The 25,521-nt window shown below is 43.3% G+C and overlaps 1 protein-coding gene across 17 annotated transcripts in view; it reads left to right on the forward strand.

Moving 5' to 3' along the window:
• The window catches only part of RARB (retinoic acid receptor beta), a 794,145-nt gene that overhangs the window by 188,975 nt on the left and 579,649 nt on the right, over nt 1–25,521 (forward strand). The window contains exons 3-4 of one of the 17 annotated variants that reach the window (XR_016233344.1): nt 914–989; nt 3,749–4,003. The exons of 12 other annotated variants lie outside the window; for them this stretch is intronic. The gene's annotated coding sequence lies outside the window, so the exon portion shown is untranslated. Of the gene's footprint in view, nt 1–913; nt 990–3,748; nt 4,004–21,093; nt 21,177–25,521 lie in introns of those variants that run through there. 4 more of the 17 variants (XR_016233345.1, XR_016233346.1, XR_016233343.1 and 1 more) reach the window with 4 other exon arrangements.

Consider the following 25,521-nt stretch of genomic DNA (forward strand, 5'->3'; position numbering starts at 1 on the left):
GCCTCAACTGAGTGGCATTTCTTGGAAAATCACCTTTTCTTTATCACTGTACAGTTCCAGTCAGGCCTTATTTGAACATTTCACCATATCATCTGCTGAGCTGTAGAAGGCAAAGAGAATTGTATGCCTGTGTCATTGAGTATGATGGTTATTTTTTAAAATGCCTTTAAAAAGTTGAATCAAATTAAAACTACATTTGAGTGTAATAAAAATTCCAATAAAGAGCATTTACAAAAGAAGCTACAAAGAAACAAAGATAAGGTGTGATAGGCAATATGAAGGTTAGTATGGAGGGAAATTAGCCATGTGGTGTGGATGGGCTCAGTAAGGATTAGCATCTGAAATGCAGTTTGCATGTGTGAGTTCCAGTGATGCCAAATTCCCCTCATTTTATGTGTCTTCATAGGTTTATAACCTTCTAAAAATAATTCTTTGTAGCTCGAGGTTCAGAAAGCTTAATTTGCATTAATACATGATGTGCTGAGAATATGAATATCAGGGCTTTTTATCTGTGCTTCAGAGAGAAGCATAGACAATAACCAACCTTGCAACTCACTCTAATGACAGACAGCTAGGGCGTTCATTTCCATTCCTTTCTGCTGCAGGGGGAGGGTGAAGGAGGCTGAGGCACACTGCAATTACTGCCTTGTGGCTGAGGAAGAGAACCAGCCCGGTGTGCAAGCAGAAGGATGGAATATTCAGGGAAGCAGTGTCATCCAGCGCAGACCCGCCTGGGCTGCAAGGTCTCAGCTGTGAGCTTTTGAGCTCTTGGATGCGGACATGTGTTTCATAGGCAATAGGCACAACCCAGAATTAGAACTTCAGAATTAAAGATGCACCCAGCGGTCAGGTTCAGCCCTGGAGAAAGAGCTTATGTTGTTTTCATGTTTATCTCTCTGGTGATCTATTCCAGCCTTCATGGAGAGAATGACCTTTCCTGTGTGAGAATGAGTTGAGGATTTTACCCAAAACAAGCCCTCAGGGAGAAGGTACAGATCTGTATTCAAACCTTGATAACTCATCTTATTTTGGAAATCGTCTTACAGTGACTTTATTTTGAACAACCAAGAATCCTGTTGGGAATATTGATGAGTCTAATATATCTTCTTTTAATGCTGGTTTTGAATACTTAGAGGGGTAACATGAACAGAAGTGCTTTGTCAAAAATGGAAAGGAAGGTAGCATGGTACTGGATTTCATTGGATACGTACTTTGGAAGACGCCTTTATAAGCGCGTAGAACAAGTCTTTGTATTAAAGAGGTTACCTCGTAGACACACCCAAAGGATGAATAGGCAGTCCCACATCCCACCACTTCGAAAATCCAGTACTAGAGTTTTGACTTAAATTTTCCAGAAACATCATTTTACATGAATTCAAAATGTACAACACCGGAAGTGAAAGTAAAATGATACATTCTGGGATATTCTTAGATAACAAAAGCGTGGTCCTCTGGATGGTGTCTTCACCATAATGTGAAAGGTGCATGTGCTAGGTTTTGATGCTGTTGTTTGAAAGATTTCTGAATGTAATACTATTTTATATCTTTAAGAAACTGAATATCCTAAATAAGTGTCCAATCATTTGATTTCCATACATAGAAAGTTCATATATTGTAGTTAACCTGGAGTTGTTTTCCTTGTATCAGCTGATTGGGAAAGTAGAACATTGATTAAAGTCCTGTCATTTGAAACTCACATATCACCTGTTCCTCCATTTAAATCAAAAATATCCTAAGATTTGAGCTTGTACGTAAGCTAAGACCACCTCATATGCTGTAAACTTGCCATAATGACCAAATATTGATGGGCTTTGGATCAAGATGTGATGAGCAAAGAGAATCAAAACACTTCAGGTATATAGTCTGAAGATTTAAGAATGGCCTTAAATATTGAAAATATTGCAACCGGGATGGGAGAAACTAAGAATGATTCATCAGAGCATTGCTGTTCACTAAGTACTCCACACTAGAGCTGCTTAATCCAATTTTGTGTACCTTCCATCCTCTATTTGCTCACCAAAAATCAAAAATCTGAAGATATGCAGCATCCTAAATACTACACTGAGTGCCAGAGATAGAATGCTGATTCAGAGACACAAGTCTTTAGCTCAGCCAAATCCAGGCTGGTCTAGAACATAAGTGGGCTCTAGGACATAGGCCCTTGGATTCCCAAGGCCATGCTTTGGGTTACAGAAGCAGTGTTGTATGATCATGTAACCAGGGACTAACATCTAGGAGAGGTAAGAGTGTGCACTCCTGCGTTTGTTCATTGCAGTTGAATGAATAGCAGGTGAATAGTGAGGTGCTAAGGTGGACCAAGGATTGCAAACAACAGTTTTATGGCCCTGTGGAGCTTTCAGTTCAGACTCCAAAGCACCTGTTGTCCTAAGTGCATCAGTCACTGCACTAAAGCAATGCCACCAATCAGCGTCGAGATTCTTAGAAACAGGAGCTGCAAAGAGTAAATACTTGTTACTGGCCAGAACCTACCTCGAGTTTTTGAATCTTTATCAAAGTGTGTGCAGAAAAGCAAACAGTAAACGTAGAGCTCAATCAAGTTCCACAATGTGATCAGCATCTAAGAAGCCTCGTCTGGCCACCGTCTTCGTTATTTACTCCAAGAGAAAGTGGCAACCACATGTCAAAGCTGAATTAATCTTTCCATTTGTGAACTCATAAAAAGAATCACATGGGTGGGTTTTTTTTTGAATCAACCTTGATTCAAAATCAACTTTGAGATTCATCCATATTTTTATGGCCACATTTGCACAGTATTTCATTCTACAAGTACACTTCAATTCATCCCTTCTGTGCATGAGCAATAGGAGTAGATGTTAATCTCTGAATTATAAATAGCACTATGATAATTCGAGTCTGTGTCTATTAGTGAAAACAGATACACACACTTGATAGGTAAGTGGAGTTGGCAGAAATAGAATTGCTAGATCAGGGTGTATGTGTGTGTTAGTAGATACCACCAAACTGTTGAAAGTGGCTGTACCATTTTGGATTCTTCAAAGTTCCAGGTCTTCCATGTGATTACTTAGAGCTTGGTATTCTAGTTGTCTTAAATTTTAACCCTTCTAGTCAAAGTTTCATTGTCATAAAACAATAGTTTTAAGTGAATTTATAAAGAGAGAGAGTGGGAAGGCTTCCCTGGAGAATTGCTACTTGAAGGGATGAGGGGTTTTTAACTAGGAGAGAACAGCACTCCAGGAAGCAGGAACTGTGTTATCAAGAGAATGGCCGCAGGTGCAATGAGCAGAAAGAGCTGGCAGTCGGAGGCAACAGGACAGTCATGTCAGGAGCGGCCTGGTGGGGAAGAATCTAGGAGGTCAAAGAAGTCTTGTGTTCATGCTAAGTGCAACAGAGTCATCGCCAGTCACCACTAAATTCGAAGAGGTTGATCAGATATCCTCAGATCACTTCAGCTGCTGTATGGGTGCAGGAAACTGAGGGAAGAGAAAAGGGAAAGAGGAGGAGGCTACTGTAAAGACCCAGGAGGGAACCACTCCAGTTCTAGGGTAAGGAGTCCTTTCTGGGTTGTTCACCTTACCTGGTGCTGGAAGTCCGTAGTAGGTCTAATGCATGAGCCTGATTTCACAGCTTACTCCTCTTGGATGTTTACTCACTTCTCCAAGCCTTGAGGGCTAGATTGCAGTAGAGAGAAATGTGAGGAAAGTATGGCCATGGGGTCAGTGTTGTGGTGTAGCGGGTTAAGCCATTGTAATGCTTGCATTCTACATAGGCACTGGTTCGAGTCCCTTCTGCTTCACTTCAGATCCAGCTCCTTGCTAATGGCCTGGGAGAACAGCAGCAGATGGCCCAAGTCCATGAGTCCCTGCATCCATGTGGGAGACCCAGGTGAACCTCTTGGCTTCAAGCTGGCCCAGGCCTGGCTGTTGTGGCCTGGGGAGTGAACCAGCAGACGGAAGATCTTTCTCTATCTCTGTTTCTTTGTTACTTTGCCTTTTAAATAAAAATTTTAAAAGTATGGCCACAATCCTATAATCATTCTGATTAATGAAGAAACCTACTTGGTAATTCCAAGCAATTGAGTAGGAAATTGATTAACCTAATTAAAATTATGGCTTCTGATCTGTACTTACTTGCTGTAACTGATGAAAACTGGCTTTGTCTTTTAAGTCATTAAATGCAGGTCTACAACTCATAGTTCAGTGTGTTTATGAGCACTCACAGGACATACTGATGCAACAGATTCATTTCAATATAAGGGAACTGTAGGTGATGAAACTAGACTCCGATAAAAACTAGCACCTTTTTTTTTTTAACTTTTATTTAATGAATATAAATTTCCAAAGTACAGCTTATGGATTACAATGGCTTCCCCCCCATAACTTCCCTCCCACCCGCAACCCTCCCCTTTCCCGCTCCCTCTCCCCTTCCATTCACATCAAGATTCATTTTCAATTCTCTTTATATACAAAAGATCAGTTTAGCATGTATTAAGTAAAGATTTCAACAGTTTGCTCCCACACAGAAACACAAAGAGAAAAATACTGTTTGAGTACTCGCTATAGCATTAAATCTCCATGTACAGCACACTAAGGACAAAGATCCTACATGAGGAGTAAGTGCACAGTGACTCCTGTTGTTGACTTAACAATTTGATACTCTTGTTTATGGCCTCAGTAATCACCCTAGGCTCTTGTCATGAGCTGCCAAGGCTATGGAAGCCCCCTGAGTTCACTGACTCTGATCATATTTAGACAAGGCCATGGTCAAAGTGGAAGTTCTCTCCTCCCTTCAGAGAAAGGTACCTCCTCCTTTGATGACCTGTTCTTTTCACTGGGATCTCACTCGCAGAGATCTTTCATTTAGGTAATTTTTATTTTATTTTTATTTTTTTCCAGAGTGTCTTGGCTTTCCATGCCTGAAATACTCTCATGGGCTTTTCAGTCAGATCTGCATGCCTTAAGGGCTGATTCCGAGGCCAGAGTGCTGTTTAGGACATCTACCATTCTATGAGTCTGCTGTGTATCTTGCTTCCCATGATGGATCATTCTCTCCCTTTTTTATTCTATCAGCTAGTATTTGCAGACACTAGTCTTGTTTATGTGATCCCTCTGGTTCTTAGTCCTATCATTATGATCAATTGTGAGCAAAAATTGATCACTTGTACTAGTGAGATGGCATTGGTACATGCCACCTTGTAGCATCCTTCTACAGCAATGAAAACTAGAGTTTGGATTTTGTGGGCTCTGGATCCCAATCACTAACGATAGAGGGTGAGGTTGTGCCACTGGGATTAGTCATGAGCATGAAATACGTAAATGTGGTGTATTAATGTTTGTATATAAGACAGCTGTGCAAGAATATAGTGTGCGTTCTTTGAGATTATCTTGTGAAACCTCAATAGATGAACACAGCTATTGAAACAGCCATTACAGTGAAAATGACATAAAATAATTTAGGGTAAGCTAAAAAGTAATCTACAGAAATCTTTCTGGAAGTGCTTAGAGGTTTTATGTGAAATGTGACTAGGTATGCTATTACTGTAGTCTGAGATTTGCCATTAACTTGATGGCATCTGACAAGTGACCATCTCCAGACGTGGTTGCCATACCCGTGAAATGTAAGACTCTGGTGTCAAACTCTTCCATTATTAATAGGCCATAGTAACCTGCTTTCCAATAAGCCCTCCATATTGGGATAACCAAAATATGTAGATTGTTCTGTGTAACCCCAAGAAGCACTAGGTTGTCTTTATCTAGTTAATACTTCTAAATAATTGCTTGATTTAATGCATATAGTCAAAATGTAATGATTTGGCTGGTGCCATTTATTGACTGTTAGTCAATAAAACTATCAGAATACTTCAAAAATGTTTGAGTGTGAATTGCCCTAACACAGACTCTGGAGATAGAATTGCATTGTACTTTTTAATCCATATAAACTGACATGATTAAAGGGAATAACATTTGAGAGTAATTATAGAGACTCTCATGAACATTAATTAGGGAACAAATTGTGCCTTTGAGATCAATTTCTATTTATCTTCTTTGCAGATAAGAGGCCTAGGATCAGTTTCTTATCAATAAAGTAACTGCAAATAGCCCCTAAACAGTAGGAGAAGTACCATAACTAACAGCCTAGAAAGCCATTAGCCAGTGACTTCAGCTGGAGCAAGATGAGAAATTAAAGGAAATTTTGAAATTTAAAAAAAGGAAAAATTGGTTAGAGCAGTCTGCCAAGAAAAGATCTAAGCATTTGTATGAATGAAAGCTTGATATTTCTCCTTTGATGTTGTCCTTCTGAAATATAGTAATTATGACATTTTCATCTACATAGCTCTTCCAAGATGAACTTTAAGTGCAATTTCATTTTGCTCAGATAACGGCAAATGCAGGTATAGAGTTATCAGCAAATCATTCTGTTAATAACTTTGATACCAATTGATTTTGAGTCTTGGCCCTTTTCTCTTTTTCACTTGTCTGCAAATATTATAGTTACATCTTGTCAAACTTAACCCTATAGGATGGTGCTGAGCCTTGCTGGATTTAGACCATGAATAATGGATTTTCTGTCTGTATTTATTGGGAGAAGGTGAGGGAGAGGGTAATTTGAACCCTCTGCTTTAATGCCCAACTACCTACAATAGACAGGGTGGGCCAGGACAAAGCCGGGAACTCCATCTGGGTCTCGCACATGGTGAGTGGGGACTCGAGTGCTTGGGAAGGCATGTGGAGCCTCCCCAGTGTGTTAGCTGGAAGCTGCATAGGAAACAGCTGCATCCTAGGCACTCCAATACGGGCTGCAAGCATCACCCACGCTGGCTTGACTCGATGAGCCACAAGGCCTGCCTCATTTTCTCCTTGTGTACCCCTCTGAATTACTAGGTCAGGGGTGTAAAAATTTAGAGTAGGAACTCTAAGTTACAGAGTTTGTCCTCCCACAAAGGGGCCTTCATAAAGTTCATGCAAAAATAGGTATTACTTTAAGAAGCATGGATTTCAAAAACTTTTTTTTACCAAAGTAAACACCTTTCAATTCTGTTTTCCCATTAACTTTTTAAAGTCCTTCATATGCTTAGAGCTAGTCAGGTTCTACAAGTGACCAAAATGCCCTGCTTTGGGAATGGGACAGCCTGTAAAGTACACTCCGCCCAGGGGGACCAGTAGTCGGGAGAAACATGGTCTGTATTTTCCCTGATCTCATTTTCATGGAAATCCAGAACCTGGGAGTTCGTCAGGCACTGATTCAGCTTGTAAACACTAGTAACTAATTCTTCCTGCAAATAATCTGTGAAACAAACATTACTCTAGGGAACATACAAATCATAATATACTATCAGAGCAAAGAAACTGGAGGAGGACCCCAGAGTACCTGTCAACTTGTATTTAGTTGAACCAGAGGAAACTGTCACTTCGTAGCTCAGACTGGTCCAATATCAGCAGTTTCCTGCAGCCTAATAGTTTGCAATTCTAAAAATACTGACATGGGTGGTGTGTGTCAGCAGAACTCACCTACAAGTTGAAGGAAACAGAAGAGTATGTAGTGAGGTTTTTTAAAATTATTTAATGAAAAGTCAGTTACACAATGAGAGGAAGGAAGATCTTCCTCCTGCTGGTTCACTCCCCAGATGGCCTTAGCCAAGCCAGGAACTACTTCCTAGTCTCCCACATGGTTGAGGGTCCCACGAACTTGGGCCATCTTCTGTTTTCCCAAGTGCATTAGCAAGGAGCTGGGTGGGAAGTGAAGCAGCCAGGACTCAAACCAGCACCCATATGGGATGCTGGTGCTGCAGACCGTGGCTTAACCTGCTGCCCAACAGCACCAGCCCTTTGAAGTGAGTTTTAAACCCTTAAGATTAATCATCTGGCCGGCGCCTTGGATCACTTGGCTAATCCTCCACCTGTGGCGCCGGCACCCCAGGTTCTAGTCCTGGTTGGGGTGCTGGATTCTGTCCTAGTTGCTCCTCTTCCAGTCCAGCTCTCTGCTGTGGCCCGGGAGGGCAGTGGAGGATGGCCTAAGTGCTTGGGCCCTGCACCCGCATGGGAGACCAGGAGGAAGCACCTGGCTCCTGGCTTTGGATCGGCACAGCGCGCCGGCCGTAGTGGCCATTTGGGGGATGAACCAACAGAAGGAAGACCTTTCTCTCTCTCTCTCTCTCTCTCTCTCTCTCTCTGCCTGTCAAAAAAAAAAATATTAGAACAAAGATGATTAATATTTTTTTTTTATGTACCTGAGAAATGTGGTAAGACAAGTGTGGTAGAAATGAGGACCTTCTGACACTGGTTATTTTGCATAGTGTTGTGGAGTATTAGAACAGGGAGTTCTGAAAGCTGAAATTGAAGAGTTTCAAGTTAGGGACTTACACATGATAAAGTGTCAGTATGGTACTGTACTAGTATGAGAGCAACCATAACCAACTGCTATGGATTGGGTAATGTAAAATAACAGGAAATAACTTCCTCAACATTTTGGAAGCTTCTGGTCCAAGATCCAAATGCTGGTAGGTTTACTTTAAAAAAACATTTTAAAGACCTACTGACTTACTTGAAAGGCAGAATCACTTGTCCCACATGGCCTCAACAGCCGGAGCTTAGCCAGGTCAATCCAGGAGTTTGATCTGGGTCTCCCATGTGAGTAGAAGGGACCCAAGTGCTTCACCCACCCTCTGCTTTCCTCAGATCATTAGCAGGGAATTGCATGGGAAGTGGAGCAGCTGGGACTTGAACTGATGCTCATATGGGATGCCAGAGGCACTAATAATTGTTTAACCTGCTACCCCACCATGCCAGACCCAGGGTTGCTTTCTTAAGAGGCATTGCCAGTTGGCTGGCAGAGGCAACCTCTCTGTGTCCTCACTCAACCCTGGTGTGTCTGTGTGTGTCTGCGTTTCCTCCTCTCATAAGGACCCTGGTAAGATTTGACTTGGACTCAGACGACCTCATTTAACTTTCAAACCTCTTGAAAAGCCGGTGTGTGGCCTAGCAGGTTAAGCTGCTGCCTGTGATGCCTGTTTGCCATATGGGCACCAATTCCAGCCTGGCTGCTCCACTTCCTATCTGGCTCCATGCTAATGCACCCGTGAAAGCAGTGGAAGATGATCAAGTGTCTGGGCCTCTGCACCCATGTGGGAGTCTGGATGGAGTTTGTGACTCTTGGCTTAGAGTGGACAATTTTGGAGAGTGAACCAACAATGGACGATGGCTCCATGGTTTTCTTCTCTGTAACTCTACCTTTAAAATTTTTAAAAAATCTATGTCTCAAAAATCTGACTTGGAAAAGGCTTTAACATGCAGATTTTGGGAGGAACATAGTTCATCTCTTAACAAGTGACATGCTGGTAATTTTTGCAAGTATCTAACAAGAGGAAGAAATCTTCATTAACATGTGGTAAATTTCCGTCATGCAGACAATACCACCACGGCTGCTTTCAGGTTACCAGCATGGAGTCCCTGACAATGTCCTTGGGCAGGAAGGTGCAGTAGTAAACGCACCCTTCCATAGCAGTTCTACCATTTGCATACACAGGCATCCTTAACCTTGTGACATGGACAAGCATGAAATAGGAAGAGATGAACTTTGAGGTTTTATTTTGCTTTTTTGCAAATTTAGAAAATTCACCTTTTAATAATGTCTGTGTTCAATAGCCAGCAAGAGAAATGCCTGAAAATTTTAGGTTGGGCTCAGGATGCAGTAGAAGTTGGCACCGGTACACCTCTGAGCCATGCAGCCCTTCAGCAGAACCGTGTCACCAGGAATCAAAGTAGCATAGCTTTCTCAGATTATAAAAGGATGATCTTTTGGACATGATGACCAATAAGATATGGAAGAAAATAAACTGGAAGAATCCAAAAAGAACCAATGAAGATGAAATGGGGAGTTTGGAAGGGGGACTGATTTTGATGGGGCGGTGAGTGAGTAATACATGATGGGAAGCAGGAACACTGGTGTCCAGTGAGCTGAATCGCTGTGCCAATTCTACCTAAACAAGCCAGATAATTTGAGGCAAGGCCCACCTTATGTGAACCCTCATTTCCCATTCTGAAATACATCTCCTCTGTGAGTTTCCAGGAGATACAAAACTCAAAAGTTGTGCAACTCAATCCCTTACTACACTGTTGCCAAGCCATTTTCATTTCTTTGTCTCTAAGCTAGTGCAGAAAAACAAATCCATAGCTGGGGTGTGTCTCCCTCACATATATGGTACAGGCACTCCAGAAGCTCACCTTATGGAAAGTAAAAAAAATTCTGTTGTATAATAGTTACCAAGAGCATACAAATATTTCTATCAAAGCAATTCTCTGTTCCCCTAATGACCCTGAGAGACAATTAGAAGCAGCATATTTGAGTGTGCACCTGGCTTCGAAGACAGCCAGAGTGAAGTTTATCGGAGATGCAGGCAACTTCAAAGAGCATTGGCCTGCAGCTGGGGAGTCGAGCCTCATCGTATGCATTGTGATCTGACTGCATGAGGGCAAGGCGCACTGTTGCTGTACTCTTGAACAGGTCATTTACAGAGAAATGGGTGTTCTACCCACTTCAGACTTCATCTGAAGAAGTGAAAGTCCCACATGGTTTCTGGGTTTGCCCACCTCTTCTGCAAATCGGTTTGCATAGCTCCCACAAAACTGTCCTGAATTGGTTTCAATCATCAGCTCGTTTTCTAAAAATCAGAACAATCATTCTACTAGAAAACCTACCTGAGTGCTGTCAAAGCTACAAGTGTCCTGTAAAAAGTTTGTGCAAACTAGAAATAAAGATCTTTCCAAGGTGTGCATTCGCAGGAGGCTAGAATTAGAAGCAAAGCTAGGACTCACACCCGACACTAGGGTATGAGAGGCAGGTACTCTAAAGGATGACTTGTGGCCGGCGCCATGGCTCACTAGGATAATCCTCCGCCTTGCAGCGCCAGCACACCGGGTTCTAGTCCCAGTCGGGGCGCCGGATTCTGTCCCGGTTGCCCCTCTTCCAGGCCATCTCTCTGCTGTGGCCAGGGAGTGCAGTGGAGGATGACCCAAGTGCTTGGGCCCTGCACCCCATGGGAGACCAGGAGAAGCACCTGGCTCCTACCTTCGGATCAGCGTGGTGCGCTGGCCGCGGCAGCCATTGGAGGGTGAACCAACGGCAAAAGGAAGACCTTTCTCTCTGTCTCTCTCTCTCACTGTCCACTCTGCCTGTCAAAAAATAAAAAATAAAAAAATGATGACTTGATTTCGCTACTAAGAACCTCCACCTCCACTGCCTTCACAAACGTCTGGAGGGAGCTCTGAATGGTCCCTTGACCAGCAGCAGAAGTATCGTGTCCTGGAAACTCGTTAGAAAAGCAAACATCACTTGAAATAATGGACTCGGCTGGCTCTGTTTGAGTTCTTAGACAAAAGTGTGAGTGATAAAACCATCAGTTGAAGGCAAAGAGTGGATTTTTTTTAAGATGTATGTATTTGAATGGCAAAGTGACAGAAGAGATCTTCCATCCACTGGAGTCACCCCCCAAATTACAATAGCCAGAATCCGGGAACTTCATGGGGTTCTCCCATGTGGGTGGCAGGGGCCCAAGTACCGTCCCCAAGGCCATCTACTGCTGCTTTCCCAGACTCAGCTGCAGGCAGCTGGATCAGAAGCAGAGCATCCGAGGCTTGAACTGGTGATCTGACATGGGACGCCAGGCAGCAGTTTCACCTACTGAGCTGCAACATTAGCTCCTGGGGTGGATTTTAAAAGAGGGAAAAGCAGCACTGGGACGCATGATTCTGTGGTTTCAGTTGTGCTAGGAGAAAGGGTAGGCCAGGGAGAGCAGTGAGCTGTTGATGGAGGAGTAAAGAGTACTATGCCCACCACCTCTTGTGCCTAAGGGGTCATGCAGTGTTTTGTCCCACAACTTTGCAGAAGTCCTGCAGCTTTCTAGAAAGGTGTGCTTGTAGAGCTGCCACTGTGTCCTGCTCTAAGACTCTGTTGAATCCATGGGAATGTGCCCAACCTAGTCCCCCCACACCCCAGCCTGTCCTATTCTTTCAGCATTGGCGCAGCTGTCACCATCCACACAGGGGAGCCCAGTTGTGTTCTCATCACAGCCAGGAGAATCTTTTCTAACTGGACAAGGCTCATTTGGGCAATGATAACTCCACACTTATGAAGCGGGTATTTCCAGAGGGAGACAGTGTCTTGGGGATGACCTGTTCCCGATGTGAAACTGAGGCTACAGGTGGCCTCCTGCCCCCCGGGATTTGTCCCACTAATGATCTTCCAACTCCTATGGAACATAGCCTGCAGGAACCCAACAGTCACACAACTGATTCGTTCTCTCTGCTTAGAAAGTAGAAGCCCCTAGTAAACAAGACAGATTGCCAGGGTAAATACATTAGATGAGTTGTCCAGAGCTTGGCCCAACTTTGATTTGCATAATTGCTTCAAAACTAGTGCCCTGGGAATAAATTCCAGTAGAAACTATTTCCATGTTTCGTTTATGGAGAACTGGCCCACGGGAGCCTTTTCCTAGGTCTTCACTGATGAGCTGCCTTAGCTTTTCCAGTGTGTGGCCAGTGGGGAGTTTGCTTTTCTCCATGTGCCTCTGACCCATTTCTCAACCACTTCACCGACACCCTGCAGCCCCATTTAGCTCTCTGGGGTACCCTGTGTATCAAAGATGATCCTTTGAGATATCTCGGTCCATAAACCAGTGAGTAAGTCATTTGTGGCCCAGCAGTGCTGCTTTTCATCTTAAGAATGGGCAATGAGGGTCACACTACTATTTCATCCAAATGGGAAAAGATAACTAACATGCAGCGGAGTGGAAGTTAGAAATCCTTTCATTGTATTAAGCATCCACAGAACACTGGGCCCAAGAAACCATACCCGAGTGAGAATACCTGCTTGATGATGTATGAGATGGGGTTGCTGAATTTGGGGATGCTTGGGATACAGTGTCAGGCGTGACGAATCTCATCCTTCAGGGAAAGCCCTTTATTCCTCTTAGAGACGGTCACCCTGGGCATCAAACCGAGCTCTCAGTCTGAGAATGGAGTCATGGAGGGTGATCAAGAAGATTGTATGGCTGGTCAATACCTTTCCTATTATTATGTTACTGGAAAATGATTATCTTCTCAAGCCTGTGCAAGATTAGGAAAGACTGGGGAAAGGAAACACGCTGTAGAGTTGAATTTGTGTTTTATTTTCTGCCTTTACTCGATGTTACAGCCAGTGGTGCTGGCTTTAATTATTTAGTATTTTTTTAAACTGTCCCTTACAATAACTTTTTCTGCCTTTTAAAGTTATCAGTAAGCGAGATAGGGGTTAGAATCCCAGAGTCTGTAATCAAAGTGAAAGTATCAAACATGTATCAGTGATTTCTTCCACAGTCTATTTAGAGACTTGGTTTTGGTTAAAAACTGCATTCAGAATCTTCATAATGGCATCAAAAATGTGTAGATCTTGAATGAGAAAGTTTTGAGGTGTAAATGTAATGAAAGTTTGAAGTTTGTGTTGCATTGAAAAAGGAAGAAAAGGATGAGTTTGTTGCATAGTAACTAGAAAGCTAAAAAAAATGGATTATCTCCTGCCTCTTCCTGATGGCCACTAAAATCAATAAACTGGGACCTAGAGAAGTGGGGCTTTTTGCAGAATTGGGGTGCCTGGGGGACTATTTGTTTCTCCACGTAATTTTGAGGAAGTTCTATGGCTTTCTGGAAGGGCTGCGGGGACTACTTGACGCTGCTGGAGAGCTGGCTTCTACTTGTGTTCTGAGACACTTTGGAATCTACTCAATGCCCTCGTCTGGTTTCTGTGACCCTGGATATAAGTTCCTTAAGAGCAAGGGCCTTGGGGATCTTTTCTAATTGCTTCTCATTGTAGTTTATACGCTCAAGTGTATGCTGGTTAATGGGGGGAGGGGAATGCTTTCAAATATGACATAGGGCAAGAAATCAGTGTCTGAATATTCTCTTCCCCAGGTGTGTGTTCTGGGCAGCAACTGCCTGCCAGTCCCTTGCTATCATGGAACATGATACTGTCGTGATGGGCTGCTGGGGGGATTCTAACTTCAGCACGGTGGACGTTGAGGGCATGATGATGCATTTGTAGGTTTAGCAGTGGACCTGGCTTCATTTCACTAGGTGCTGGTAAGCACCCTACATTGTGATAACTAAAGTGTACCCAGATAATGCCAGTGTCTCCATGGGCAAAATTGCTTTGCTTTCTTCACACCCCACTCACACCCCTACACTGAGAACCACTGGACTAGGTTCATGCCATGTCACAGCCAACTCAGTTCTGTGAAAGTGTTGACAAACCCATTGGGGCAGCTTCCAGACTGGATAAGCTGCCCTCTTTATGGCCTTTAAGCATTTCCTACAAGTTCTCAAGAAAAGAGGGCTGGTTGGTGCAGTGACAATGTTGGCCAGCAGTCCTTGTCCTTGGAATATGGACTTCTCAGATTTGCATTAGCCCCTGGAGTGGGGCATTGTGGTCAGGAGAAAGAGGAAGGAGAACCCAGTGAGAACCACGTGGGTTTGTTCGTGTTCATTACTCTGGTGACCTCCAAGTTTGTCTTGCCACCCCACACTATGCAGTAAGTCCTCGTGGTAGAGACCCGAGAGGGCATCTGTTTTTGTTTTTTGAAGGAGGAACAACGAGAAGGGGCAGCTGTCACTAACTGCATGTCTTCATGACTTGTTCCAAGCTTTTACTCCAGTTTTAGAGGCTGATGTCAGAACTAAAAATCTGAAGCCAAAAGTTCTCCAAATCTGATATGAATAGAATCTACATGAGAAAAAAAAATACAGTGAGAATTAATAAGTTTGGTTTTCCTTAGCACTCTTTTTGGGGGGGTTAATAGTTTATTATTCTTGGGAGATTGGATCTTAATTAAAGCCATTAGAAATCATTTTCCACACCCATCTAGTCAGCCTATCATCAACACAGTATCAATTAAACTAAAATTACCTCCCTCTCCCAAAATCTATTAATAGGCCCACAATTAAGAAATTTTCCAATTGTTTTCCCCTACTACTAAGACCAGCCAGTGTTGGTGACAATAGCCATCATTAACCTGGAATTGTCAAAGACTGGTGAACTCTTATTTATCTTAATTAATAGTCTGCATAATGGAGCCTGCATTCCCCTACCTCCTTCCCTTTAGCTAAGACAAGCATGGTAAAAACAAAGACAGTAAAAGCTAATGTCCCTGTGAGCTGTGAACAGGAAGAACAGTGCTTTTTTCCCCCAAAGCCAGTTCCAGTCATTAGTTGCAGTGCTACATAAATGCTAAGTGCCCCTTGCTGGTTTATAAAGTTAATCCCGTCCCAGGATGAGACTGGTTTATTCACTGATTATATGGACCTGAAGTGAAACGGAGAAGAAAGTTCAGGCACAACTCTGTGTGCAAAAGAAATGTTCAGTTTAAGCCTGCAAAGCTGTTCTCTTTTCAGATTTAGAGATTAAAAAAAAAGACTTGAAAATAGGTGGAATTGATCAGAATGTGTGGTAAAAACTCACATGTATTCATTGTTGATGGAAGCATCAACTGGTAGGACGTGTTGGGAGGGAGATTTCAGCTGGGGGAAGGAAGGCAGTGCGCTGGAGCAGGAATGAAAACCAAGCCCATGCTTTGTTAACACACATTCTGAGAACACCTCCTGCAAATGTCTTGGCAGAAGTTCACAAAGAAGTAAGTACAGACTGGTGTTGTGGCAGTAATGGTGATAAAAAAAGAACACGACTCGCCAATTCATGGGCCAATGTACTATTCATGCAATAAGTGTCTTATTTTGCACCTCAGAGGTGCTCAGTAAAACCTGTGAGTTGAAAAGTTGGCCATCACGTGACAGCATAAGTCATTCCTGGTTGCTGGATATTCCTCTAGGTTTCCCTTCAGATAAAATCGATGCTTTCATTTTGAAGAGGGAGGTGGTTTGATAGTATCGTATTACTGATTCCATATCTTTGATTCCATTGGTATTTATTGAGGAAACACTGTTGTTGGCCTCTAGTGTCCCAGGAGTGAACAAGGACATCTGGCTTGCCTGGGAACTTAAGTTGCATATACACAGGTAGCAGCCACTCATCTCTTGTACGTCATTCAAGGTTCTGCCAGGGTAGAGAGGCTGCCACAAGTCTTAGGATTAGACAGTTTTCGTGGAAATCAGACTGTACTCAGTTGTGAAGGAATGGGCAAATTAAAAGTCAGAACAGAAAAGCCACCAACCAGTAAATAGGAGAAATGTTCACCTCCAGTCCCAGTGTGGGACTACAAAGAAGAGCATGTTGAAGGGTCAAGGGTGGCTGTGTGTCCACAGAGGTACTATCCTGGGGGGTCTCTGACAAACCTTGAGCAAGGGACCTCAGGACACTATTGGACACCCAAGTGCTCAGTCTAGGAGATGCAAGAGACTACATGGCAAGCCAGAACCACGGGTCACCTCGAGGATTTCAGAGAATCATGGCAGCTGCCTTATTTCTGTCTCTCAGATTTCAGGCAAATTCCTCTCTTTACTAACCGCAACTTGAAACCGTACAGGGTAGGGGATTCTGGGCAACGAACTGAGTCTTGAAAAGTTGGCCCAGGACAAAATGCCACAGTAAATATTTGCTAGTTTGAGCCTGCTTTCTTACATTTCTGACATTCAAGAGAATCGTGGGTGTTCCACTCTGAGCTGATGTAGTCAGCTGATGTGGTCATGAACTTAAGAGTACACTCTAACTGCTGGTCAGATCTATCTGCAGATGACTGGTGCCTAAAATCCTCTAGCTTTTCTGAGGCCATGGGACCTGGCCCCTCTCAGGTGGTCTTGAACCTCTGCTCCTGTGCTCAAACTGATGGTGGGTATTGGGATCTACCCCCCATCTCTCAGGACCAGCCATTGTGATGTGGACCTCGTCCTACAACTTTGCTCACAAACATGGTGTCTGTCACATAGAAGGTGCAAGATAAATATTGGGGGAGGGAGATGGAAAACAGTGGTTCACCCTTGCAGAGGGAGATAGGCACATATTCAACAGATCAGTAGCAAGAAAGGTGATGTCCAAAGTGCAAATCTTGAACATGAGCTTCTCTAATGCTTCATCAGGCTGTTACAGGCCCTTTCCAATGTAAATGTCATCTTCTATGCTGAATGTAGAAAGTTCTTCATATTGTCTTATTCCACACTGTCTGACCCAGAAAAACATCAATAATAATAATGAAGGCTACATGTGTTCTGAGTACATAGTGACTGAACATTTTACATCACTTGCCAACATGTGAAAATGGGAGACTTTGAGGATGTATCCAAATCTCCACCTCTCTTGGAAGTCCAGAAGACTTGGGGCTGTTGATGGGACTTTCTTACGTGACACCTGAGAATGAGCTTCATGGGCTGCTGCCCCCTTTGGACTAAGTGCCCTTAGGACTACCATTCTCTCCCTACCACAGTGAATGGTGCCTTGGCACAAAGGTGGCAGCACACCCCTTGCCATTTATCGTTGCCATGTGCAGTACTACGTTTCTCATAAGAAATATTGATGGTTGAGGAGGATACACCTGCCATTTAAACCGTTTGTATCTGAAATAATAAGTACTTGACAACTTTGTTGTTGTTGTTCCCTGGACTTTACCAGATACCTAGTCCATCAGATGGGAAAAAACTGAGATTCAGGGATGTAAGGAGCTAGGAGTTAATTCCCTGGAAGCGATGTAGTCAGCATTTGGGTGTAAGAAAATTGATGCCAACTGGAGAGGCTGTGCTTGTCAATATTGTGCTATGTGTGCTACACATAAGCTATATACTCATATAGGCACCGACAGACTTATTCTCTAAAGGGCCAGATTGTGAATGGTTTTGTCCTTGTGACCCCTCCAATCTGTGTTACAATGACCTAGATCTGCCCTTGTGACGCTACAGCAGCCAAGGAACATGACAAAGAATAGGTGTGTAGGACTGTGTTCCAGTGAAACTTTAGATATTGGCGTTTGGCCTAACCATTAAGCTACCTCTTAAATCCATGTGCCCCATGGGAGCACCGCTGTTCAATTCCCAGCTCCACTCTTGATTGAGGCTTTCTGCTAATGCGGATCCTGGGAAGCAGTGATGGAGGCTCAAGTGATTGGGTTCCTGCCGTCCCCGTGAGAAACCTGAATTGTTTCATGAGCTCCAGGCTTCAGCCAGGCCCAGTCTTGGCCATTGCAGGCATTTGGGAACAAAACCAGAGGATAGAAGTTCTTTATCTTTGTGTGCATCTGTCTCTGTGTCTATATCTCTCAAATTCATCAATTTTGTTATAGTTCGTGGAAAACAGAACTGAAATATGAGCATTTTTTGATAAGTTTTTAAAATCATGCATTGTTCCATAATCTGAATTTTCTGAAGTTTCTGAAAAAGCCTTTTACAAACAGAGGCCATTTGTGTTCTGAATTCACCTCTATTAAGTATATGCCTGCACAGAAACAACTAGACAAATAGATCGTCTTTCCCTGTAAGTATTCATTTTTTTTGCAACACTATCTGCTGGCTTGCTGCATGCCAGACCCTGGGAATGTGATGCTGAGTGAGGGAAGCACAGGCCTGGAGATGATTGCAGTAGACAGAGACAACCCATCTCTTGGAGCTGAGACCCCAGAATCAACTACGGAAACCTCAGGCTCTGTCAGCTCAGTGTGCTGCCAGCAATGTGAATTGACTTTGCGTGGAGGTTGCTTTGCATAGCAATGGGATAGCGTGAGTATCAGAAAGCCGGCTCTACAAGCCATGCGTCAGACTCCATCCCATGTGGGTTTGTTTGTGCTTAGGGTGGAGCCTAGGGATTTGACCAGATTCTTGGGCCTCATGACCGAGAGCTGCATTTTTCTGTCTCGTAAAAGCCGAGTTTGGTCTTCTAACCTGTGGTATGTTGGAGGCTGTGTGTGAGAGGTGTGCTCCGTGAGGATGGGGATTTAGCCCAGTTTGTGTGTGTGATGGTTTTTGAAAATTACTGCTGGCTCTAAAAGAGTCAAGAGCTCAAACTTGCATGAACTCTTCAACACCTTTCCAAATTCAACAAAACTGACATTTATAGCTTTGTTGAAGCAGAGACATGGCATTCGGCTTCAGCTTGTTTGGACTGTAGAGTGTCAGTATAAATAGCTTTGATTGACTTTTGTATCGTGCACATCTGGAAGCAATTTATGGCATTCCAGCTAGATTAAAGCGCGTTTTAAAGGAATTTCACCAGCTTTTTTTTTTTCCCCTGTTGGCCATGGTGAATAAAGTTTCAAAGAAGGTTTAGCTGCTGTTCTTCTTAATGTAGGCTGTGGTGAAGTCAAATTCAGGGCAAATGTGGGGTGGGGGGAGAAAGGGAAGGAGGGAGGTTTGTTTTGCCAAAAGAGCTAAGCACAGAAGTGACTATTTCTCGACTGTTGTGTTCACACTGAAATGAGAGAGAGAACCTTAGACAACAGGAAGCTGCTATCTCTACACAGAGCAATCCACTAAGTCATTTTTAAAGAGGTGAATGCATTGGCCTAGAAGGTGTGGGGTAGGGGGGGACAACTGTTCGTGATTTTGCTGTACAAGGAGGACAAGGAGAAAGAGCCAACACTGAATTTATTGAATACGTACCGAGATGTTCACTAGGCAAGTGTTGATGGCGTGCATGTTGGGGACAAGGGAGGGGTAGGGAGCCACAGTGTCCTGGGGAGCAGTGCTCGGCAATCGGCTGGAAGGGCTGCCTGGAAGGAGCTTCTACGATGGTACTGTGAGAAGGCACGTCATACCACGCTCCCTTCAGGTTATTCTGCTAGTATCATGAAGAACACTCACCCAGGGCAAGTGCAGGATGCCCTGCGTGTCTGTGGGCCTAACTTGGTTGCAAGGATCGGAGAAGGCTGCCTGCGAAGATGTGAGGGCTGAAACACACGAGGGGAAGAATAGTCCCTAACAGAAAAGCAAGTCAAAAGAGTGACACAGAAGAGTATTCTAGGCAGAAGATGCAAGGAAGAGGGGAATTTGATTTTCAACCCCCATAAATGGTACGGAAAAGCTTTGCAAGGTGCTGTTTAGTCATTGAGATAGGGGAAGATAAAGCTCAGATTGTCCAGAGACTCACCAGTTCCACGAAGCTGTTGCCTGTCATTTGCACCATTGAGTGCAACCCTTTATAACAGTCACTGAATCCTTCAGTTCTGACGGTCTGCCCTGGGGACCGTGGGGTCACATCACGTCTCTGGGCCTCAGTCTCTCCGTTCCTAAGACAATGGAATCTGATAGATGCTGCCTATACACAGCATCTTAGGAAATCGGGGCATCTAAGTAAAAAAGAAGTGGTGTGCACATCTAAATCAACACATAAAGAATGCAGGGAAAATGCTGCTGTTAACACCATTGAAAAATGAAAAGCTTCCTGATGGTCCAACGGGGAGTAGCTGTGAAGTCTCCAGGGGGAATGAGGACATAGCCTCAAGTTTCTCCAAGTTAAGTAAGGAAATGAAATACCCATTATTGAATGTGACTCATAGACTTGGAGAAAGCGACCCCCACACGTTGTTAGGGCTGTAATATATTGGTCATGGTAGCCCTGCGTTTTCTCGTTGTTGCTGAAGGCAAGTGATGAAGTGGTGCCAAGAAAGTGGCAAATTGCCCTAAAAATCACATAAAAGTGCAATTTAGCGCACACAGTTCTGCTGAAGAAAACCACCTTTGTTTCATTATTAGCTTCCCAGGGATTTCTCTCCTTGGTTGGCATTTAAGTGTGGAAACTTGTCCCTTTTTCTTAACATAATGAGACACTTCTTAGGTTTGAAGAACAATAGAGAGAAGCATGAAGAGTGATCGATACATTACTTCAGATTTATTCACTACTGACGGGAGCCTTATTGCCAACCTCTGGGTAGGATGTGAGCAGACACGGAGGCATAAACCTTAGTTGTTTTAAGGAAAAATAGAAGGAAATCTAATCTCTGAGACCAGGAGATGAAAAATGTTCCATTAGGGATTTGTGTTGCCTTTTCCCACTAATTCAGGTTCAGGCTCTGACCTGTAGACAGAGGAACAGCTACTTTGCTTAAAGGGTTTAGAACTAATGGGAAAGTAAACTCTGAAGTTATTTGTTGACATAATTTCTGGCAGTATTTTCCCAGCTTCTGTTTCATTTTTTTTTTTTCACTTGTCTGTACAGGCTTGACAAAAAATACATCAAAATCAAGCTGTGCTGATGGGATCGCATATCGTATTTCATGGACTCTGCATTTGATTAGGGGGAGCCACACTGAAAGAAGGGTGAGGCAGGGGAGAAGAAAGAAACTTGTGGTGTTGAGTCCCGGTGTAGTAGCAGGAAATAGCTAAAGTTGAGACGAAACCTCAGTGGAAAATGGGTTATGAATTAAGACAGCAGTGGGTCAGATTAGTGAAGCCATGTTTTATTCTGATCATGAAAAATAGACTGTTCTGGGTTAGCCCAGTCAGCAGGAGTTTACGGTTCATATGATGCACTCAATAACGCTCATTTTTGTAAATCAACACATACTTATGTGCCTCCAGTGTGCCAGGAATTACGTTGGGCAATGGGGCCGCAGTAGTGAGGACATGGATAAGATCTTAAAACTCACGTTCTAGGGGGTGCATGGACGTTAAATAACTATTCACAGTAGAGTGTATTGTTGAAGTTGTGTGTGCATTTAAAAGATAGAGAAAGCTATGAAAACTTTGGGGGGTGAAACTTGAGATACAAAAGATAAGCAGCTGTTTTCTTTGCCTCTTTCATTAAGTTGATTCAAAGGTAGAACTTTGGGCACCAGAGATTATTTTGGCTTCCTGTGGCCCTGCCCTGACAGAAGTCCCCCAGCCTGAAGAAAGATCAAGTGTAGTCCCAGAGATCTCTTTGGAGAGAGGTGGCCAAAGTGGAGGAGTCTTACATGCTCTGTGCAGAAAAATCAGGCGTGACCTGCAGCCACGTTCCGCCTGGTGATTCTTTGCTGACCAGAAGGCAGAGTGGTCTTGGTGACAAGTGGGAAATGGAGAGGCAACTGTGCTCTGAGGAGACTTTGACTTGGCTAAGAAAATAGAGATGTCAACTGGAGCAAGTGGACTTGATGGCTGCTGACTTCCTGAAGGTGAGGCCCACTGGGCAGGCCAGGGGCGTTTATGATAATGCAGGCCACAAGCACATTCTTACCTTCTGGTCTAAAATGCTGTGGAAGCAGAAGGAAAAAGAATTTGTCAATCCAGACAGAGTGGGGTTCTATGGGGAGGAAATAACCCAGCTGGAGTGATCCTGTGGCGGTAGAGTTGCCATCTTGTGTTAAGTTCTCCACTTGGTCTTATGGCAGTCACTGGAGTTGCGTTCTCGCAGCGACTTGGATTGGGTTTGGGAAACTGACATGTATGGGAATGTTTGGTGGTTGATGGGAGGATGGAGTCCACTACCATTGGTTTCTTTGACATCGTGACTGTTAAAGTAAGCTAAGTGGGTCACTGACATAGAATTTGCACCCAAACTTGGTAGAACACTTTGATGTTACAAGGCATTTTTCCTGGCCATTGTCTTAATAAATAGTCACAAGAGTCCCGGGAGATAGACTACCACGTCTGAGATCTGGCTAGAGTCTGATATGCCCACATGGTGAAAAGACAGAGTGTTGTAGGAACATAAACTCCACAAGGGCAGGGATTTTGGACTGTTGTGTTTGTACTGTGTTTGATGAAATCGATCAAAGTTCATTGAACTTACAGAATGATTCAAATCCTTCTGTGAAATTTTCTTTTATAAATTAAGAGGGGTGGGTGGTGGGAAATGTGGTTACTGAATGGTCTGTATTGGCATACAATGATTGAAAACAAAAAATGAGAATGAAATTGAATTCTGGCTGTTGCTAATAGTCTCCGATGTCTCAATTCCTCCCCTGTAAAATGAAGTATATTCTCCAGCTTTAACCAGCTATGTCTGGTTAATTTTTCTTCTCATAAATATTGTGAGCCAACATTTTCAAGGTGATACTTTAGCATTTAAATATTTGAATCCATCCTTAAGAACTTCCATTTGTTAAGTGTGTAGAGTGGTCTCTAGATCAAGCTCTCAAATGTACATTTTGTCTTTACTCCCTTGCCCAAATGTATCTCACATCCTTGAAGTGGAGGGGCATGGGGGACATGTTAGAGAACATGGTTGAGAGAGAGAACACTTGAAAAACTCGAGGGGCTGGCGCCGCTGCTCACTTGGTTAATCCTCCACCTGCGGTGCTGGCATCCCATATGGGCGCCAGGTTCTAGTCCCAGTTGTTCCTCTTCCAGTCCAGCTCTCTGCTGTGGCCTGGGAGGGCAGTGGAGGATGGCCCAAATGCTTGGGCCTCTGTACCCTCATGGGAGACCAGGAAGAAACACCTGGTTCCTAGCTTCAGATCGGCACAGAGCTGGCCGTAACGGAGTGAACCAATGGAAGGAAGTCCTTTCTCTCTGTCTCTGTCTATAACGCTACCTGTCAAATTAAAAAAATAAAATAAAAAAACAGGATGACACAGGCTCTCCAGCTAAGGTTTTTTATAATCCCTGCTACTCTTAAACTCTAAATTCCTCCTTGAGATTATGCAGTTCTTGAGCACAGAGATCATGTTTTATACATCTATGTCTCCTCCCTCAATTATTATAAAATATATAATTGAGAATGGAATGTAAACTGGTGCTGAAACCCAGGAATTAATGAATGGGGTGTTCACAAAAAGTGGAAGGAACTGTACCGTATCTGTGGAACAGGAGCATATAAAACACTACAAAGGTCAGATTGTCTGAACTAACGACACAGTTAAGGTTTGAAGGTGTAGAGGTCATCTCTCCCCTGGGAAGGGCGCATCAAGTCAGCAGAAGAACACTTCCCCCTGTTTTCACATCGGGAGAGTGGAGATCATGTCTCTTACTCCCAGACCTGGGACACCCTCATTCTACCCTTAGCTTTGAAATGTTGTCAGTCCTGATGTCAAGGTTTGGTCGTTCTGAGTAGAAAGAGCATCCCACGTCCCTGACACAGTCCTTGTCTGCACAGATGGGAACATTGGAAATGGAAGTACAGGGTTGTGAATTGGATGTGCCTTCATGCTACAGGCCTGTGGGGAGTGACCATCACAGACCATGATGGTAGGAGGCTTTTGTAGGAAATATAAGCTTCTTCAATGCTCTTCCTCGAACCTGATGATTTCCTTTTGTCCCCATTTTATGAGTTTAACTCGCCAAAACCATGTTTTGACAAACACTCGTTCTACCATTATTAGAATCCATTTCTCTCTTGAATGTTGAATTCACAAGCTGTATTTCAATGACATAATTATTTAGCAGTCACATAAAATGTGTGTCTGGTCACTCTTAACAGGCTCATTTATACGTGGGCCACATAAAATTTGCATTCTTATACCAGCGATGCATTTATTAATAGCAATAAATACACCAGGAACAGGCCAAGCACACTTGAGGCTTGTAACCTGAGAATGGTCAAAGGGAATGTAAAATGTTGTGCGTGGTATGTTTTGAGTTTGTCTTTTTAATAAGAAAGTTTTTTAAAGTTAATAGGATTTGGGAATAATGCAAAGGAAAAAAAATTGGAGTATTGTATTAATAGGATCAAAAATGTCTTTCTCTGGAAAGAAAGCTTATTTCTGCCACAGAGTTCAGGGAACGAGAAAGAAAAGTAGGCGTTAGAGATTGTTCAGTTTAAAAAAGACTATAATTACATCAAGATGATTTCTATCTGAATAGCTTATTAGACTGTAACCTAGGGCAGCCTTCAATGTTTTTTATGACCACTCGCCATGCTCCCTAAGATGCAAAAGAGGGTCTCCCATGGGTCAGGAAAGGACGGGAAACCTCAAGACCGTGGTAGGAGGTTAGACACACACAGTAAAAGGCCATCGTTTGGTGAAGATTGGTCAGAATTAATAGCACTTGATTTTGTGGCTCAGTGAGGAAGCGTGTGGCTGAAGCTGCTCAGAAGTCCTTCTAATGGAAGCCATGTGTTGGGTCCCTGTGCCTGGGCAGCTGCTCTCCACACCTCAGGTTTCCCCGTTTCTTCTTTAAATCAAAGCCTCGATCCAATGCAATCTTACAAAGTAAATGCAGGTAAGTCAACACAAAGTAAACAAGATCAGGGATGAATTTTAAACAGAAAAGGCATTTTGGCCATTTATTTTTGAAGATTGGTTTGAAAGACAGTTTCAGAGCATGTGGTGGTGGAGGTGGGGTAGAGAGCGTGTCGGTCAGGGAGAATCACATCCAGGGTTGTACCCTGTGCTGTTCGCTGTTCCTGACACTCTACCAAGGGTGTTAAGGGCCTTAATGCCTGCTAAAATGATGAAAGCCAATAATGGGGTATGTTTTATATATTTATATACATAAAATATATATGCTAGCATATATGTATGCTAGGGCTCAAAAAAAGCCTGAATACCCATCTGTCAGACTCTGGCCTAGTAATCGGAACCTAGAATTAGTCATCACAGCTCCGTGTGGTAGGCACTATAGCATATGACCAGCACATGTTCAGCCTGTAATAAATATTTAAGATCTATTTAGGTAAGAGAATGAGTGTCTCCCTTATTCTCCTGGGATCTGGGAAGTAGGAGGT

The sequence above is a fragment of the Oryctolagus cuniculus genome, chromosome 4 (assembly GCF_051225735.1).
Source record: "Oryctolagus cuniculus isolate XC-2025 breed Fujian yellow rabbit chromosome 4, ASM5122573v1, whole genome shotgun sequence".
In the NCBI taxonomy this organism is placed as follows: domain Eukaryota; kingdom Metazoa; phylum Chordata; class Mammalia; order Lagomorpha; family Leporidae; genus Oryctolagus; species Oryctolagus cuniculus.